Source organism: Loxodonta africana, chromosome 23 (genome assembly GCF_030014295.1).
Source record: "Loxodonta africana isolate mLoxAfr1 chromosome 23, mLoxAfr1.hap2, whole genome shotgun sequence".
NCBI lineage: Eukaryota > Metazoa > Chordata > Mammalia > Proboscidea > Elephantidae > Loxodonta > Loxodonta africana.
In genome coordinates this window covers 21,591,129-21,609,886 of record NC_087364.1, presented here as the reverse complement: position 1 = coordinate 21,609,886, position 18,758 = coordinate 21,591,129, and positions in this window count along the sequence as shown.

The window sequence follows — 18,758 nt, the reverse complement described above, 5'->3', positions numbered from 1 at the left end:
TCCAATACACTGCCAAAAATTTATACTGTTAATCTTTCTCTCAGCCTCCCCAAAGGAATCTATGGCCTTTTATGAGAGTGACTGTTCACTGGGGCAAAGAGAATAATCAGACTTTTGGGGGATTACTGGATACTAGTTCTGAACTGACACTAATTCCAGGAGACCCAAAATGTCACTGTGGCCCACTAGTCAGAATAGGGGCATATGGAGGTCAGGTTATTAATGAAGTCTTAGCTCATGTCCATCTCACAGTAGGTCTAGTGGATCCCCAAACCCATCCTCTAGTAATTTCCCCAGTTCCAGAATGCATAAGTGGAATAGATGTACTCAACAACTAGCAGAACCCCCACATTGGATCCCTGACAAATGGAATAAGGCTATTATGATGGGGAAAACCAAATAAGAACTTCCCCTACGTAGGAGAATAGTAGACCAAAAGCAATACCTCATTCCTGGAGGGATTGCAGAGATTACTGCCACCATCAAGGACTGAAGGATGCAGGGGTGGTGGTTCCCACCACATCCCCATTCAACCCACCTATTTTGCTTGTGCAAAAAACAGATGAACCCTGGAGAACGACAGTGGATTATCAAAAATTTAACCAGGTTGTGTTGTGACTCCAGTTGCAGCTGCTCTTCCAGATGAGGTTTCATTGCTTGAGCAGATTAATACAAATTAATGGAACATGGTATGCAGCTATTGATCTGGCTAATGCCTTTTTCTCCATACCTGTTTCGAAAGACCACCAGAAGCATTTTGCCTTCCTTCAGCTGGCAGAGTCAGCGATATACCTTCAGCTGCCTACCTCAGAGCTACGTCAACTCTCCAGCCCTATGTCATAATTCAGTCCACAAGGACCTTGATCTCTTTTCCTTTCCACAAGATGTCACACTGGCCCATCACATTGATGACATTATGTTGATTGGCCTAGTAGGGAAGAAATGCCAGTAGCTCTGGACTTATTGGTAAAACATTTTGCATGCTAGAGGGTGGGAAATCGACCCCACAAAAATTTAAGTGCCTTCCACCTCAGTAAAATTTCTGGGGATCCAGTGATGTGGGGCATGTCAAGATATTCCTTCTAAAGTGAAGGATAAGTTATTGCATCTGGCCCCTCCTACAAAAAAAAAGGAGGTACAATGCCTAGTGGGCCTCTTTGGATTTTGGAGACAACATATTCCTCGTTTGGGTATGCTACTCTGGCCTATTTATCACGTAACTCGAAAATCTGCTAGTTTTGAATGGGGCCCAGAACAAGAGGAGTCTGTTCAACAGGTTCAGGCTGCTGTGCAAGCCACTCTGCCACTTGGGCCATATGATCCAGCTGATCCAATGGTGCTTGAAGTGTCAGTGGCAGATAGAGATGTTGTTTGGAGTCTTTGGCAGGCCCCTATTGGTGAATCACAGTGCAGACCCTTAGGATTTTGGAGCAAAGTCCTGCCATCCTCTGCAGATAACCCCTTTCGTTCTGAGAAACAGCTTTTGGCTTGTTATCAGGCCTTAATAAGAGACTGAACACTTAACCTTGCGCCACCAAGTCACCATGTGGCCTGACCCACCCATCGTAAACTGGGTTTTGTCTGACCCACAGAGCCATAGAGATGAATGTGCACAGCAGCACGCCATCATTAAGTGAAAGTTGTATATATGATATTGGGCCCAAGCAAAATCTGAAGGCACAAGTAATTTGCATGAGGAAGTGGCCCAAATGCTCATGGTCTCCACTTCTGTTACATTACCTTCTATCTCTCAGTCTGTGCCTATGGCCTCATGGAGCGTTCCTTATGATCAGCTGGCTGAGGAAGAGAATACTTGTGCCTGGCTTACAGGTGGTTCTGTGCAATATGCAGGCACCATTTGAAAGTGGACAGCAGCAGCACTACAACCCCCTTCTGGGTCCTCTGTTAAGGACAGCGGTGAAGAGAAATCCTCCCAAGGGGCAGAACTTTGAGCAGTGCACATGGTTGTTCACTTTGCTTGGAAGGAGAAATGGCCAGATGTGCAATTGTATATTGATTCATGGGCTGTGGCCAATGGTGTGGCTGGATGATCAGGGACTTGGAAGGAACATGATTGGAAAATTGGATACAAAGAGGTATGGGGAAGAGGTATGTGGATAGACCTCTCTGAAGGACCAAACAAGTGAAGATATTTGTGTCTTACGTGAATGAGCACCAAAGGATGATCTCAGCAGAGGAGGATTTTAACAATCAAGTAGATAGGATGACGTGTTTTGTGAAAACTAGTCACCCTCTTTCCCTAGCCACTCCCATCATTGCTCAATGGGCTCATGAACAAAGTAGCCTTGGTGGCAGGGATGGAAGTTATGCATGGGCTCAGCAACATGAACTTCCACTCGCGAAGGCCAACTTGGCTACACCACTGCTGAGTGCCTAATCTTCCAGCAGCAGAGACCAACACTGAGTCCCTGTATGGTACCACTCTGTGAGGTGGTCAGCCAGCAACCTGGTGGCAATTTGATTGCACTGGACCACTTCCATCATGAAAAATGCGATGTTTTGTTCTTATTGGAATAGACACTTACTCTGGATCTGGATTTGCCTTCCCTGCATACAATGCTTCTGCCAAAACTACCATCCGTGAACTTCCAGAATGCTTTATCCACCATCATGTTATCCCACACAGCATCACCACGGATCAAGGAACTTGCTTCACAACAAATGAAGTGTGGCAATGGGCCCATGCTCATGGAATTCACTGGTCTTAGCATGTTCCCCATCATCCTGAAGCAGCTGGCTTGATAGAACAATGGAATGGCCTTCTAAAGACACAACTATGGTACCAGCTAGGTAGCAATATCTTGCAGTGTTGGGACAGTGTTCTCCAGGTGGCTGTATATGCTGAAAACCAGCATCCAATACATGGTGCTGTTTCTCCCATAGCCAGGATTCATGGGTCCAGGAATCAAGGGATGGAAATGGGAGTGGCATCACTCACTATTACCCGTAGTGACCCACTAGCAAAATTTTTGCTTCCTGTTCCCAGCAACCTTATGCTCTGCAGGACCCAATGTATTCAATCTGCCACCCACGCATCTGGCTGGCATTCTCTAAGGTTAGTGCCATTTTAAGGGCCCAGCATTGGTCTGAACTGGCAGTTTGAGCTAGGGGTAATAGTGAGATCAGCTATAGTGAAAGGGGACCCTGCTGTTGAGTCCATGCAGAGCCTACATTCCTGCCATCTTGGCCACTTCATTCAGGATTCCATTCTGCCTGTAATGGGATGGTCAGGTAGAGCATGTAGCAGACAACTACATAATGAGCCATTCTGTCCACTGTGGTTCAACATCTCCTCTGCGGTGAGTGCTTGCTGGTGGGCATTACATGGACACAAAGATTTGCACATTTTGTGCCGCTTCTATACCAAACCATACCAAACTCATTGCCTTCAAGTTGATTCCAACTCGTAGCAACCCTATAGGTCCACTTATATCACACGACCCTTCCCAAAATGTTGTTTCTGATCTTCCTGTCTTGTTCCTTCCAGACCAGCCAAGTCACTTTCCCCTGCCTAGGAGTATGTGTAGGGGGTTATTGGTGGTTTGGTGGTAGAATTCTCACCTTCCATCCAGGAGATCCAGGCTTGATTCCCAGCCAGTACACTTCATGGGCAGCCTAGGCTAGGAAGAGAGGTCTGGCAATCTACTTCCAAAAATAATCAGCCAATGAATTCCATATGGATTGCAAGAGTTGGGGGCTGACCCAATTGCAACTAACAGTAACGACTGGAGTATGTATAAATTCAAAACTCGCTTATTCTCTCTCCATATATAGTGAACAACCAAGTATACAACTTGCAGTACTACCCACTCAGTCACCTCATGAATGGGACTACGACTGTCTTTTGGGTTAGCATCCACACTTAGCATTGACCCATCTGTGATCCAGGTTTGAGCTTTTCCTCCTCTGTTTGTTGGTCAAAAGGATCTCCCCAGGAGGCCATAGGTGAGTTGAGTGAGAGGCATCAGTGCAACAGAGGAGGTGACAGACGAGATGGGCCATGGGTTCATGTAATTTACCTGTGCCTTCTAAGTGTGCTTGGGCTGATTCTGAATGAGCCATTTTCATCATACAGTGAACTGGTGATATACTGGTCAGACTTCATGACAGTAGATCTGATAATATCCAGGTCATGACACGTGCAAGTGGTGACCCACAGTGAAGTGCTCAGCCTTTACAGAGCCAGGACCATGCCAAGAGCTCCACCTCAAACGTTTCTCTGCTGCAGATAGCATGGCTGTGTCAGTCAGGGCTTGGCTACAGGGAAGAAACAGTGAGAGATTTATTGCAAGGAATTGGCTTGTGCAATTGTGGAGGCTGGCTAGGCAAGTCTAGAATCCATAGGGCAGGTCACCAAGAAGGGCAGGCTAGACCTCAGGCACTAGCTGAAGCTACGGTCCATATATAGAATTTCTTCTTCTTCTGGAAAATCCTGGTCTTTTAACTGATTGGATCATGCCCATCCAGATTATCTAAAATAATCACCCTTACCTAAAGTCAGTTGATTACGGACTTCAACTATGTATACAAAGTACCTCCACAGCAACACCTAGATTAGTGTTTGATTCAAAGAGGACTATAGCCTAGTTGACATATATGAAGGCATTGGTGGTTAAGTGGTAGATTTGCAGATTTGCCCAATACAATGTGTCGTTTAATTTCTTGACTGCTTCTTCCGTGGGCATTGGTTGTGAATCCAAGTAAAATTAAATCCTCGATAACTTCAATATTTTCTCCATTTATCATGATGCTGCTTATTGGACCAGTTGTGAGGATTTTTGTTTTCTTTAGGTTGAGGTGTAATTCATATTGAAGGCTGTAGTCTTTGATTTTCATCAATAAGTGCTTCAAGCTCTCATCACTTTCACCAAGCCAAGTTGTGTCATCTGCATATTGCAGGTTGTTAGTGAGTGTTCCTCCAATCCCGATGCTACGTTCTTCATATAGTCCAGGTTCTCAGATTATTTGCTCAGCTACAGATTGAATAAATATGGTAAAAGGATACGACCTTGAGGCACACCTTTCCTTGTTTTAAACCACACAATATTCCCTTGTTCTGTTCAAGTGACTGCCTCTTGGTCTATGTACAGGTTCCTCATGAGCACAGTTAAGTGTCCTAGAACTCCCATTCTTCACATTGTTATCCATAATTTGTTATGATCCACATAGTTGAATGCCTTTGCATAGTCAATAAAACACAGGTAAACATCTTTGTGGCATTCTCTGCTTTCAGCCAGGTTCCCTCTGACATCAGCAATGATATCCCTCATTCCACATCCTCTTCTGTATCTGGCTTGAATTTCTGGAAGTTCTCTGTTGATGCACTGCTGCAACTGTTTTTTAATTATCTTCAGCAAAACTTTACTTGCATATAATATTAATGATATTGTTCAATAATTTTTGGATCACCTTTCTCTGGAATGGGCACGTATACGGACGGATCTCTTCCAGTTGCTTGGCCAGATGACTGTCTTCCAAATTTCTAGACTAGTGAGTGCTTCCAATATTGTATCCATTTGTTGAAACATCTCAACTGGTATTTTGACAATACCTGGAGCCTTGTTTTTAGCCAATGTCTTCAGTGCATCTTGGACTTCTTCCTTTCGGCACCATCAGTTCCTGACCATATGCTAGCTACTGAAGTGGTTGAGTATAGACCAATTCTTTTTAATATAGTGACTCTGTATTCCTCCCATCTTCTTTTGATGCTTCCTGCATCATTCAATTTTTTGCCCATAGAATCCTTCGATTTTGCAACTTGAGGCTTGAATTTTTTCTTCAGTTCTTTCAGCTTGAGAAATGCCAACTTTGTTCTTCCCTTTTGGTTTTCCAACTCCAGGTCTTTGCACATGTCATTATAATACTTTACTTTGTCTTCTCAAACCACCCTTTGAAATCTATTCAGCTCTCTTTTACTTCATCAATTCTTCTGTTCACTTTAGCTACTCTACATTCAAGAGCAAGTTTCAGAGTCACTTCTGACTTTCACTTTGGCCTTTTCTTTCTTTCCTTTTGGTTTCTTCATGTATGATGTCCTTAATGTCATTTCATAACTCATCTGGTCTTCAGTCATTAGGGTTCAATGCATCAAATCTATTCTTGGGGTAGTCTCTAAATTCAGGTGGGACATACTCAAGGTCATACTTTGGCGTAGTGTTGGTAAAGGATGTCTAGAATGAATGGAGGAGTTTGATGATGAGTAGCCTCAGGATGGTAGCCTTGGAAACTGTAGCCTGTGCAACTAATCCTTTTGTATTAAATATTTGAGGACCTTGTAGTTGACACACCCTAAAGAGGACTCTGTGAATTACACTTATAGGAGGACATGAATGAATGATGCAATGTGTGGAACTGTATCAAACACATCTTGTGCACCACTCCGTATACCCTCAGCTCCATCTATGGCTCCAGCCACTCAGGGACCGGTTCCATCAGTCATCAACCAGCTTTGTGCAGGTCTAACCTTATAGCACCTTGCCTCAAGCCATGCTTTGTACCTCTCACTCCCTGCATTAGGGCTTCTCTGACATCTTAGCATGGGGCATTTAAGGAAACCTATTATATGCATAAGAAGCCCTAGTGGTACAACGGGTAAGTGTGCAGCTGCTAACTGAAAGGTTGGTGTTTTGAACCCACCCAGTGGCTCCACAGGAGAAAGGTCTGGTGATCTGCTTCCATAAAGATCCCTACTGCTGAAACCCAGTGCTGTCAAGTTGATTCTGACTCTGCCACTAGCACAAGGTCGGTGGTTTGAACCCAACAGCTGCTCCATGGAAGAAAGATGTGGCAGTCTGCTTCCATGAATATTACAGCCTTGGAAACCCTGTGGGGAAGTTCTGCTCTGTCCTACAGGGTCACTATGAGTCAGAATCGACTTGACAGTAGTGGGTTTGGGTTTTTGGTTGGCAACCCTATTTTACACCAATGTGTCTTCCCAACCAAACTTTGGATGCACCTGCGTCTCAGGTGGCTCGCTCTATTTTGAGGGATAAGATGGAGAGGAAACATTTCTTTATATTTAGACATACCTGGTAATTTCCACCTTCACATTCTTCCTAAGAATGTAGTACAATAAACACACTTGAATATATTTCCAAGTACTTTTCCTTGGTGAGAGGTAGAGACTAACTCAGAGAGTTAAATGTTAGGAGACTTGGTTCCTCAGTTCTCTGAATATGCCACCAGGATGTCACAATTATTAAATTATAAATAATTATTTACAAATTAAAATACTATGGTATTCATTAACGTGGAATTTGACTAGAGGAGCTTGTTTATTTTTCTCTTCATATATTCAGATTTTTTTCTGGATGTTTTTGGCATACCATCATTTTGCAGAGGCGAGTGTCATCCTTACCACCATCATGCTGACTATTTAAACCGCAGCTACTTGCTTAGCCACAAGTACCAATGAGGCAATTTAAATGGCAAATGGTAGTATCTAAGAAGAAATGTTCCTTTTCCTCTAATCCAATTGACTTTTTTTCTTTTTTTTAAATAGAACTCTTAAGGACTGAATTTCTTCGTAAAACTAAACATGTTTTCTTCATTTAGTCTTCGCCTTGGAAATGATAATGCTTTCATTTTTCCCTTCTGTATTATTTAGAAAGTATAATTGGATTTACCCTGTACTGCAAAATCCTGGTGGGGTGTCAGATCTTTAATAACTTAACTTGTTCTGTCACTTCATTAAGTTGAGTGAAAAAAATAACTGTATGCCACCTAGGATCCCGCTTTAGAATCTACGAAAAACTGCTTGGTTCCTCTGTGGCTCCCGAATCCCCTCCGTTAATATCAAATTGTACCCAGCTTGACTCACTTCCTGTGATTCATAAAATCATTTTTGTTTTGTCCCGAAGGATCCAAATTGGAAATAAAGTGATAAAACTTGGAAGTAACTCAATAAAACATCCCTAGCGAGCAGGAGAATTTTAGATTAAGCCGTTGGTAAGTTTAAAATCTTGCCCAGATGTGCTGAAAATATTCTTTCCATCCAGTAAAACTATTCACAGACTTTCTTTAATTCAGTGAATTTTTTTTTTTTTTTTTTTTAACATGGAAAAGCAGCTGCTGCAGCTCTTGCTGGCAGATGACACCATTGGTTTGGAGGAAAATTAGGTAGCTAGCTTCTTTGAGACTGATGCAATGGGGATGTCAGCAGTGCTTGCTCCAGCAACTTCTTTATACCCAGACTTAAAAGGAATCTTTCCCAACACATTCCGATCCCTAAAGAACACCCCTGCTTCCCTTTCCAGCACAATTCTTTCTCCACCAGCCTGACAATTCTGTGCCAGGGACAATGGCTTGGTGTTGATATGAACCAGAGTTTAATCGGCCCAGACACCCAAGTCTGTTCCCAGATGATCTATTTAGTTTTACAGGAAAGGAAGTTTCATGTGTGTTAAGAGAGGCAATTTAAATGGAACTAGTCGTGTCTAAGACAAAATGTTCCTTTTCTTCTAATCCAATTGACTGTTCAGAAAAAGAACTCTTAAGGGCTGAATTTCTTCATAAAACTAAACATGTTGTCTTCGTTTATTCTTAGGCTTAGAAACTACTTAGAAACTAATGCCTTAAAAAAAAAAAAGAAAGAAGGTTTTAAAGATTAATTAACAAATGCCTTTTCCTTGGGACTTCTTGTTTTTTATTCTAAAGGGCCACTGTGCCTGGAGCCAAGGTGTTTGAGCCTTCCTTTTCATCCAGTAACTGCCCAGCCAATTTGAAAAGATTCCTGGCAGTCTTTCCTGATACCTTTATTTCTTGCACAGTATTTTATACTGAATAATGACTTGTGGTTTAGAGTCAGACTAAAAAATGGGTCATGACCTCCTTGTCTGAGGAAATGGCATTGTCTGGGAGAAGAAGCTGGATCGTTATTCTGACCTGAGCTTGTCTCTTGGGGCATCACTGGGGCAAAATCAGTCTGGCTCTCTCTGTCTCGGGTCTTCCCTCTGCAAAGCTGGGGGGTGGAGGGTAACGGTGGAAATGGGTAGACGCCAGGTAAATTCCAGAGCAGGGCTGGTGTCTTGATACATTCTCCTCACCCATTTCCATGGGTGCTCCAAATCCATTGCCCTCAAGTCGATTCTAACTTATAGCAACCCTATAGGATGGAGTGGAACTGGCCCATAGGGTGTCCAAAGGTAATCTTTATGAAAGCAGATCACCAGGTCTTTTCTCCCTTGGAACTGCTACATGGGTTCCAACCGTCGACTTTTGATTAGCAGCCGAGTACTTAACCACTGCACCACCAGGGCTCGTTTGCATGGGTGAGCTAAGCCCTTTTGAAGGATCTGGGCTGGAATTTGGAAGCCACTGAAAGCACCCCTTTTGTGCTGACACTACCTGCCCACCACTCTGAGCTGCTTAGGGACAGTGACTGCCTGATAGATGCCCCAGTAGCGTCTGGCAAGGAGGCTGGCCAGGAATGGTCACCTGGTGCTTAAAGGTCGGGTAAACTCATCAAGCTGGGCAGCTGGTGTTTAAGGCTACAGTTTCCAGTTGCCATCCCCCCACTACCCTCAAATGAGCAGAACTCTGGGGGAGCGGCAGGCAGTTCGGAAAAGGGAGTATTAGTAGAAAACAAAAAATTCTAAGAGGCCAAGGAAATTTTATGGGTATTTTAAATAGATTTAATTGCTTTTTCTCTTCCGCAGGGAAGTTACTTGGTCATTTCAATGTTTGATATCTACTAAAAACCCTGAACACTTCCAAGCAGAGTCGACTACTTGTCCAAACATTTTCTGAAACTAACTAGGAAAATCATTTCCCCTGCTCTTGTCTCCTCCCAAAGCTCTGCAACACACAGGTTTTCTGGGCTGAATTGGGTGTGGCCTCCTTAGCCTCCTGACCCTAGAAAATCCCAGGTTTTTTTGTGTAAAAAAAGGATTCAGCTCCTTTGATTCAACAACATTCTTTTTAATTCTGTGGTACTAGAGTACTCGAGGCATTGGTGGTTCAGTAGTAGAATTCTCACCTTCCATGAGGGAGACCCAGGTTCGATTCCCAGCCAACGAGCCTCATGTACAGCCACCACAGGTCTGCCAGTGGAGGCTTGTGCATTGTGATGATGCTGAATGGGCTTCAGTGGAGCTTCCAGACTGAGGTGGACTAGGAAGAAAGGCCTGGCAATCTACTTCTGAAAATCAGCCAATGAAAACCCTATGGATCACAATCGTCTGATCCAAAAACCCATCATGGAAATGGTGCAGGATTGAGCAGTGTTTTGTTTTGCACGGGGTCACCAAGAGCCGGGAGCTGACTTGACGGCAGCTAAGGCCAACAACTCTTTAAGCCATTTTGAGTGGAGTTTTTGCTGCTTGCAGCTGAAAGCACTCTGATTGATACCCTGGGTGAGCTGGATATTGGGTTCTTCACTGCCACCCTGGTTGCTTACTAATTATTTACAAATATGTTTCTTTTCTACAGGAAAACATTCTTTAGTGAAATTTAAATTGATATTTGTCATATACCAGTTTGGAAATGAAACTATGTCAATGGATTGTCATTCTGGTGTTTAAAAATGCATTCATGTGCCTTGGTTTTTATGACTTTTTTTGTATCTTTCACCTTTGGGTTTATCTCATGCTCTTAAGAGTTGATAAAAGTCTCCAACTCTCCATTTAGAAAGAGGAAACGTTGATTTCTTGGTGGCGCAGGCTCTCACTTAGCATTCCAAACGTACTCTTTGGGTGCAAAGACTTTCACACTCATTTCCGAGCTGATTTATTTCCTTAAGAGTCGCACAATCCCGGCCTTGTCCCCCCGGTTGGAAAGAGATTCTCCCACGTTCAGATAGCAATGACTGTTTTAGAAGCAGTCTGTCTCAGTCCAAGCCAAAGTCTCTTCTGCATCCTTGATTATGTCTAAATGATGCTCTTATCCTTAAACAGAACCTACTTTCTCAGGCCACCAGGAAGCATATGATTTATCAGCCCCCAGGGTGGGAGGAGGCAGCAGTCTGAAGGCAGAGCGGTAATCACTCTGCCAGGTGAGCCACCACTGAGCTGTAGCTACAGAGAAAATTGTTTTGAATGCTGAAAGGGTTTGGTGTGATGCCAGCCTGCTCAATAAAGAGCCTCTCAGCCCTGCTGGGGAAATTGGATGGATTTTGGAATTGAAATAAAGGACTCAGCACATTTGCACAGGGTACACCTCAGGCAGCTGTGACTGTCCTGGCTGAGCCCAGGAGGAGAACTGTGCCCGTGTCAAATGTGACCTGGAGAAGAGGGACCTGGGCAAATGCAACTGGGCACTCAGGGGGGAGCCCAGAGTTCAGCTTCCACAGAGAGTTGGTTTCCCCAGCGCTGCGGCTTAGCTAAGCCCTTGAGTGGCGCAAACCGTTCGCACTCGACTGCTAACCCAATGTTTGGTGGTTCAAACCCACCCAGCGATGCCACGGAAGAAAGGCCTGGCAACTGCTTATGTAAAGATTGTTGTTGCTGCTGTGCGCAGAAGTTGATTCTGACTCATAGCGACCCCATGTGACACAGTAGAGCTGCCCCCACAGGGTTTTCTAGGCTATAATCTTTACAGAAGCAGATCGTCAGGTCTCTCTCCCACGGAGCTGCCGGGTTGGTTTGAATTGCCCACCTTTCGGTTAGCAGCTGAGTGCTTAACTGTTGCACCACTGTTGGATTACAGCCAAGAAATTCCTATGGGGCAATTCTACTCCATAACACATGGGGTTGCTGTGGGTTGGGATTGACTCAATGGCAACCGGTTTGGTGGCTGAGATAATTTGCTTCAGTAGCAAGTACGACCAGCGTGCAGGATGATGGGAGCAGGTGTTTCAGGGAAGACAGATACCCTGGTTGAGTCTCCACGCCAGGAGAGGTGACTCTGACGCACTGGGGTTGGATGAGAGAGAACTCTAACCAGGGCATGAAGCTGCATGGGTGGGGGGGCATTATCTCCAGGGCTCTCAAAAAGCAATGCCGGGCACAGCTGTGATATTAGAGTCCAGTGGGGTTACTTCTAAAACTTCACTTATTCGCTGAGACTACTATGCCACAGACATGGCGCTGGGTCCCAGGGATAGAAGGGAGAATAAGTGTGTGTTTGTTGAGTGGGCTGGGGAAAGTTGGCTGTGTTGAAAATCTAATCATATCTTATGTATTCTAAACTCACTTCTTATCAAATAAATTTTGTTATTATTCCTTTCCTAAAATGAAAACTTTCATAATTCAAAACGCAAAAAACCAAAGCAGATTCTGTGGAGTGGCCTTTGACTTCTGGTGACCCCATGTGTGTCGGAGTAGAACTGCGCTCCACAGGGTTCTCAACAGCTGATCGTTCCCAAGTAGATCATCAGGACTTCCTTTTGAGGCGCGTCTGGGTGGACTTAAACCTCCAACCTTTCAGTTAGCAGGCTAGTATGTTAATCATTTGCGTCACCCACAGAACAACGTAATTCCAAGTCATTCCATTTTGTTTTGTGTTTTTATAAATTCTGGGTATTCGGGACCTAGCTCACCTGAAGGTCTTGGAAGCTTTGGAGCAGTGGGATTTGGCTTCCAAGATTATGTAAAAGGATCAGATGCAGCCCTTCCCTCAAAGCAAATCTTCAAAGAGCAGCTGGGGCCCAGCACAGCACCCTTCGCTTCCATTCTGGAACAGATCCCCTTCCCAGCTTGCTCCACAGGGCTTCTCCTGCTCCATCCACTGGAGGCCACAGGGTCAACCCACACCTCTAAGGGTGAAAGATGGCAGGGACTTTCCAGAGGACATAGACCTTCCTTGTGTCCATCACTTGGAAAGAGGCAGGTTCCCAAAGCAGGACTAGGGCCCTACAGCCTGCTGGAAGAGGCGGGGCCTCCTGGTCCCTCAGGTGTGCAGAGGAGTCTGCATAGTAGAGGCCCCTGCCAAGGAGCCAGGACTTCAGACCTTTCAAAGTTATTTGCAAACAAAGCTGCACGTTCAGTCCCAGAGAAAACTGACAAGAGAGAAAGACGTTGATCACACAACCTGTTCTTGGACCATACCCCCTGCAAGCTCTATAAATTAATATATATTTTTAAATGCCATAATTATTTTGTGGCAGGCACAATTATACCACATTGTATCTCTGTGGGTGTGATACATTTGTTCATTTGGTAAACTGTGAACATTTAAAATATGCCAAAATTTTTGTAACTGCTTTGGCATGTCTTCATTTTTTAAAACATACCTGGTGATTAAAAAAAGAAAGAAAGAAAAAATTGGCCCTGAACTTTTTCACCCTAAGAAAAGTCCTACTTGGGCCTGGACACCCAGGGTCCAGTCAGGCTTCAGGGTCTCCAGGTGAAGGAGCTATAGAAGGCCTATACATTGTTATGGTGATGAGAATGGGGCTGAACAGGGACGTATTTAAGAAGGTATGGTAATAATTGGGAAAAAGGAAAAGCTTGTAGAACATGGTGTAATGCCTTGGAAAGGAAGGTCATGAGTACATAACCTCCACTGAGATGCAACAAAGCCAACTTCTGTCATGCCTATAGGTCAGCGATGTTTCCCTTGCACGTAGAAGTCTTGCAATTTCTATGTTACTGCACTTACGTTGAGTCTAAAATGTGCGTTTTTTTCACATCTCTGAGAACAGGGTACATCTTACAATTACTTGATCAGAAGATGTCATGACACAGTTGTTCAAGGTATTATTGCTGATGCACACACATCAAAAACACAGTATCAGCATTTGCAAAATGAACATTAGAGACTTGGAAGAAAATATGCACATAGTGGGATGCTGTTTTAACCCCACTCCTGGTACCAAATGTCTTAGGCTGAGTTCTCTAGAGAAGCAAAACCAGTAAAGCGTATAAATATATATATAAAGAGAGAGATTTATATCAAGGATATGGCTCAGGAGGTTGTATAGGCTGGAATGTTCCAAGTCCATGGGTAGGATAGAGCCTTCTGATTCACGAAGCCACAGGGGCTGGCGAACCCAAGATCAGCGGGTCAGAGAGCAGGGCTCTTGCTCACGGGGTGCAAAGATCAATGAATCCCAAGATCAGCAGGCAATACCACAGGTAAGCTGCTAGCTCAAGTCCCAAGAACCGGAGGTCAGACTAACAGGAGCCAGCTGCAGGACCCAGCACAAGCAAAAAAACCCCAAGCCTTGCCAGAATGTCGGCTTGTATTCAATGCCAGGCCACATGTCCAAGGAAACTCCCTTTCAACTGATTGGCTGCTCACAGCATATACCATCATGGGGGCAATCACATATCAAATCTCAACAGGGAAGTAATCACAATATTATACAACTGCCCAAACACTGAGAATCATGGCTCAGCCAAGCTGGCACACAATCTTAACCATCACAGCCTCCAAGACCTTTACCTCAGTGTGGTCCGCAAGTCCAGGGATGCATGTCTCCTGGGACTTGTTCAAATGCAGAATCTCTGGTCCTGTTCGGAATCTGCATTTCAGCAAGATGCCTTGATCATTCCTAAACACACCAAGCTTTCAGGAGTACTGCTATAGGGAACACACCAGAAGAGGGGTCAGCTATAGTTTTAAGCCTGATTACAGCATTCTGTTCTCCATCTCTATTCCCTCTGTGTCAGTAACAACCTTTTTTTTTAATTCACATGCGCAATTCAGTGACTTTAATTATACTACCATGTTGTGCAACCATTACCACTATCCATTTCCAAATCATTTTATCACCCCAAAGAGAAACTCAACACACCTTAAGCAATAACTCCATATTTCTCTCTCCCTTTTAATCCACCCCTGATAACCACTAATAAACTTGGGTCTCTATGAATTTGCCTATTCTAGATATTTCATGTAAGTAGGATCATACAGTATTTGTCCTCTTGTAGCTGACTTATTTCACTCGGCATAATGTTTTCAAGTTTCATCTGTATCATAGCATGTGTGTCAGAACTTCATTTCTCTTTATGGTAGAGTGATATTCCGTTGTATGTATGTACTACATGGTGTATATCCATTCATCTGTTGATGGACACTTGGGCTGTTCCACCTTTTGGCTGTTGTGAATAGTGCTGCCATGAATATTGGTGTACAAGTAACTGTTTGAATCCCTGTCTCAAGACTTTTGAGTACATACCTAGGAGTGGAATTGCTGGATCATATGGTAATTTGGAAACCCTGCTGGCATAGTGGTTAAGTGCTATGGCTGCTAACCAAAAGGTCAGCAGTTTGAATTCACCACGTGCTCCTTGGATACTCTGTAGAGCAGTTCTACTCTATCCTATAGGATCATTATCAGTCGGAATCGACTGAATGGCAATGGGTTTTGTTTTTTTTTTTTTATGGCAATTCCATGTTTAATTTTCTGAGGAACTGCGTAACTATTTTTCACAGCAGCTACACCATTCAGACACAATCTTTAGCAAAGCTTTGTTTGACCACTTGGATCCCTTTGCTGTGTTCCAGGAGTTCAGGGTGAGCAAACATCTGACACAGCAGTACTGAGGTTCCCCAGAGGAAAGCAAAGGTCAGAGAGCCTGAGCTGTGAGGTCCAGCCACTCCCTGTATCTCTTCACGGCCAACCTTGGGCAGATTAAAGTGGTTTATGGGGAGTGAAGCATTCGCTCACTAAGTGCATGCCTGGAAGGGAAGGAAGTAAACAGATGGAAGAAGTAGCTGTGAAGCTTGGTGCTGCAATAACAGAAATATCACCAGTGAATGGCTTTAACAAAGAGAAATTTAATCTCTCTCAGTCTAAAACAAACAAAAAATCCTGTTGCCCTCGAGTCATTTCCGACTCACGGTGACCCCACAGGATGGAGTAGAACTGCCCCCATAGAGTTTCCTAGGAGTGCCTGGTGGATTTGAACTGCAGACTTTTTGATTAGCAGCAGTAGCTCCTAACCACAACGCCACGGGGGTTTCCCTCTCATGGCCTAGGAAGCTAGAAGTCCGAATTCAGGGTGCCAGCTCCAGGGGAAGGCTTTCTGTCTCTGTCGGCTCTGGGGAAATGTTCTTATCATCAGTCTTCCCCAGTCAAGAAGCTTCTCAGAGCAGGAACCCCAGGTCCAAAGGATGTGCTATTCTCCTGGCTCTTGTTTCTTGCTGGCAAGAGATCTGCCTGTCTCTCTGCTTGCTTCTCTCTCTTTTATATCTCAAAAGAGATTGGCTTAAAACCCAACCTAATCTTGTAGACTGAGTCCTGCCCCTTTAACATAACTGCCACTAATCCCACCTCATTAATATAGAGGTAGAATTTACAGCACATAGGAAAATCACATCAGATGACAAAACGGTGGACAATCACACACTACTGGGAATCATGGACTAGCCCAGTTGACACACATTTTGAGGGGACATAATCCAACTCACTTGGTAACCTGGGGTAGTTTCCTTTTAGTCCAAGCTGGATTTCTGCATTGAAATTGTCACTAAGGAGGGCACAGGATCTGGGAATATTAGAACAGGCTGAGACTGGAATTGATTTCATTCATCAGCAATGTCTTACTGCGCACCTAGTATAAGGGACGGAGCCCCGGTGGTGCAGTTGTTAAGTGATATGGCTGCTAACCAAAAAGTCTGCAGTTCAAATCCACCAGCCACTCCTTGGAAACCCTATGTGGCAGTTCTACTCTGTCCTCTAGGGCCACTATGGGTCGGAATTGACCTGACCACAACAGGTTAGGTAGTACAAGGGTAGGCAAACTACAGCTAGGGGGCCTAATCCAGCCCACTGCCTGTTCTTGTATGGCCCTGAGTTTTTACAGCAGAACACTTAAAATTGATTTGATGGTGGGGAACAGTAACTTTGAACCTCAATTAATTGTAATGCTATCTACCAAAAAAATTCTATTCTTCTCATTAGTAGACATATATTGCAAAAAAAAAAATTATTACACAATTATTATCATCATATTTTGAATCATGTCAATACAAATTCACAGAAATTTGTTTTCTCTTGTTTTTTAAGTACCTACATGATAGCCTTAATTTTGCCTCTTGGCCTACAAACCCTAAAATATTTACTATCTGGCCCTTTCTAGAAGAAAGTTTGCCGACTCCTGACCTAGTTAGTATAAGTCAGACATTGTTCAAGGCACTTTTGATTCACCAGTGAATAAAACAAATATTCTTGTCCTCTTGCAGCTAACAAGAATGCTCTGTTATCTTTCAGTCAGCAGCAATTTAAGCTGTCATTAATTTTGAGAGTATATGTGACAGGGACCATAAGAACAAAACAAACCCATTGCCATTGAGTCCATTTCTGACTCACGGCGACCCCTTGTGACAGAGTAGAACTGCCCTATAGGGTTGTCTTGGCTGTAATCTTTGTGGAAGCAGATCACCAGGCCTTTCCTTCTCAGAGCCTCTTGGTGAGTTCGAACTACCAACCTTTAGGTTAATAGTCCAGTGCAAACTGTTTGCACCATACAGAGACCCGACAAGGACTATAAAAAAAGTAAAATGTAGTTTACAGATACAGATACTTGCACACACACACACATGCATACACATATAGATTATATGTTCACAGAATGGGCTGTGCATTACGACGAAGGTGTTAAGTCTGCTCCTCTGCCCCCGTGCACAGGGACCAGGGGACCAGAAGGTTCATGGAGATGGCTGGTTGTGTCTTCCACGCTCAGATGCTGTTCCCGAATCAAAGCTGTGTTCTCACATATCTTGAAGCCTTTGCATAAGCTGTTCCCTTCATCTGGAATGCCTTTCCCAGCTTTACTGCCTGGCAAATTCCCACGCGCCCTTCAGGGTTTGGTATGTCATAATTTCTTAACTCAGTATTAGTATTAATGCCTCTCTATCAATATCCTGTGAGTTCCACGAGGGTAGGGACCGTGTCTACCATGTTCGCTACTAAAACCCAGCAGAGTGCCTGGCACATTGTAGAGGCTCAAAAATGTGTGTTGAATTGTCGTTATTAGGTGCCATCAAGTCAGTTTCAATCATAGCAACCCCATGTGACAGAGTAGAAGTGCCCCATAAGGTTTTCTAGGCTGTAATCCTTACGGGTAGGAGCCCTGGTGGCACAATGGTTAAAAACTTGGCTGCTAACCAAAAGGTTGGCAGTTGGAACCCACTCAGCAGTTCCGTGGGAGATGACCTGGCAATTTGCTTCCTTAAAGATTACAGGCTTGGAAACCCTACAGGATAGTTCTGTTCTGTCACATGGAACCTCCATGAGTCCGAGTCGACTCAATGGCACCAATCTTTACGGGAGCACATTGCCCAGAACTTTCTCCCATGAAGTTGCTGAATGGGTTCCAACTGCCAACTTTTCAGTCAGTAGCCGAGCAATTAATCCTTTCGCCAAGAGGGCTCCTTATATGTTGAATAAATAAATAACACATTTCTCACCCCCAACAGGGCAAAATCCCTCTCTTGTCATCACCCATAGTCCCCTGCCAGCTCTATGATAGCAGCTATGGCATCTGGAAGGAACTCATTGGGGCTGGGGCTGTAATTCTCAGCATCTAGCACAGCACCAGCACCTAACAGGTCTACAGTACATGGTAGCTGGATGGATGAATTAAGGAATGAGAAAATGAACAAACAAAGATAATAGAATCAAAGCTCATAGAATCAATCAGTGATACGGTCAGCCCTCTGCAGTAGTAAATTTTCTCAAGAAACTGCCTGTAAATATGTCACTAGTGGGGGCCCACATCTCAAGCAGACAAAAGTGTGGGTTGTCAGAACAGAAAAAAGTTGATCTAGGAAACCAGGGTATCCAGTGGGCAGGGCTGTCCCAGAGAGAAGCAGCACATCTGACGACATAAACGTGCTGCCCCTTGAGCACA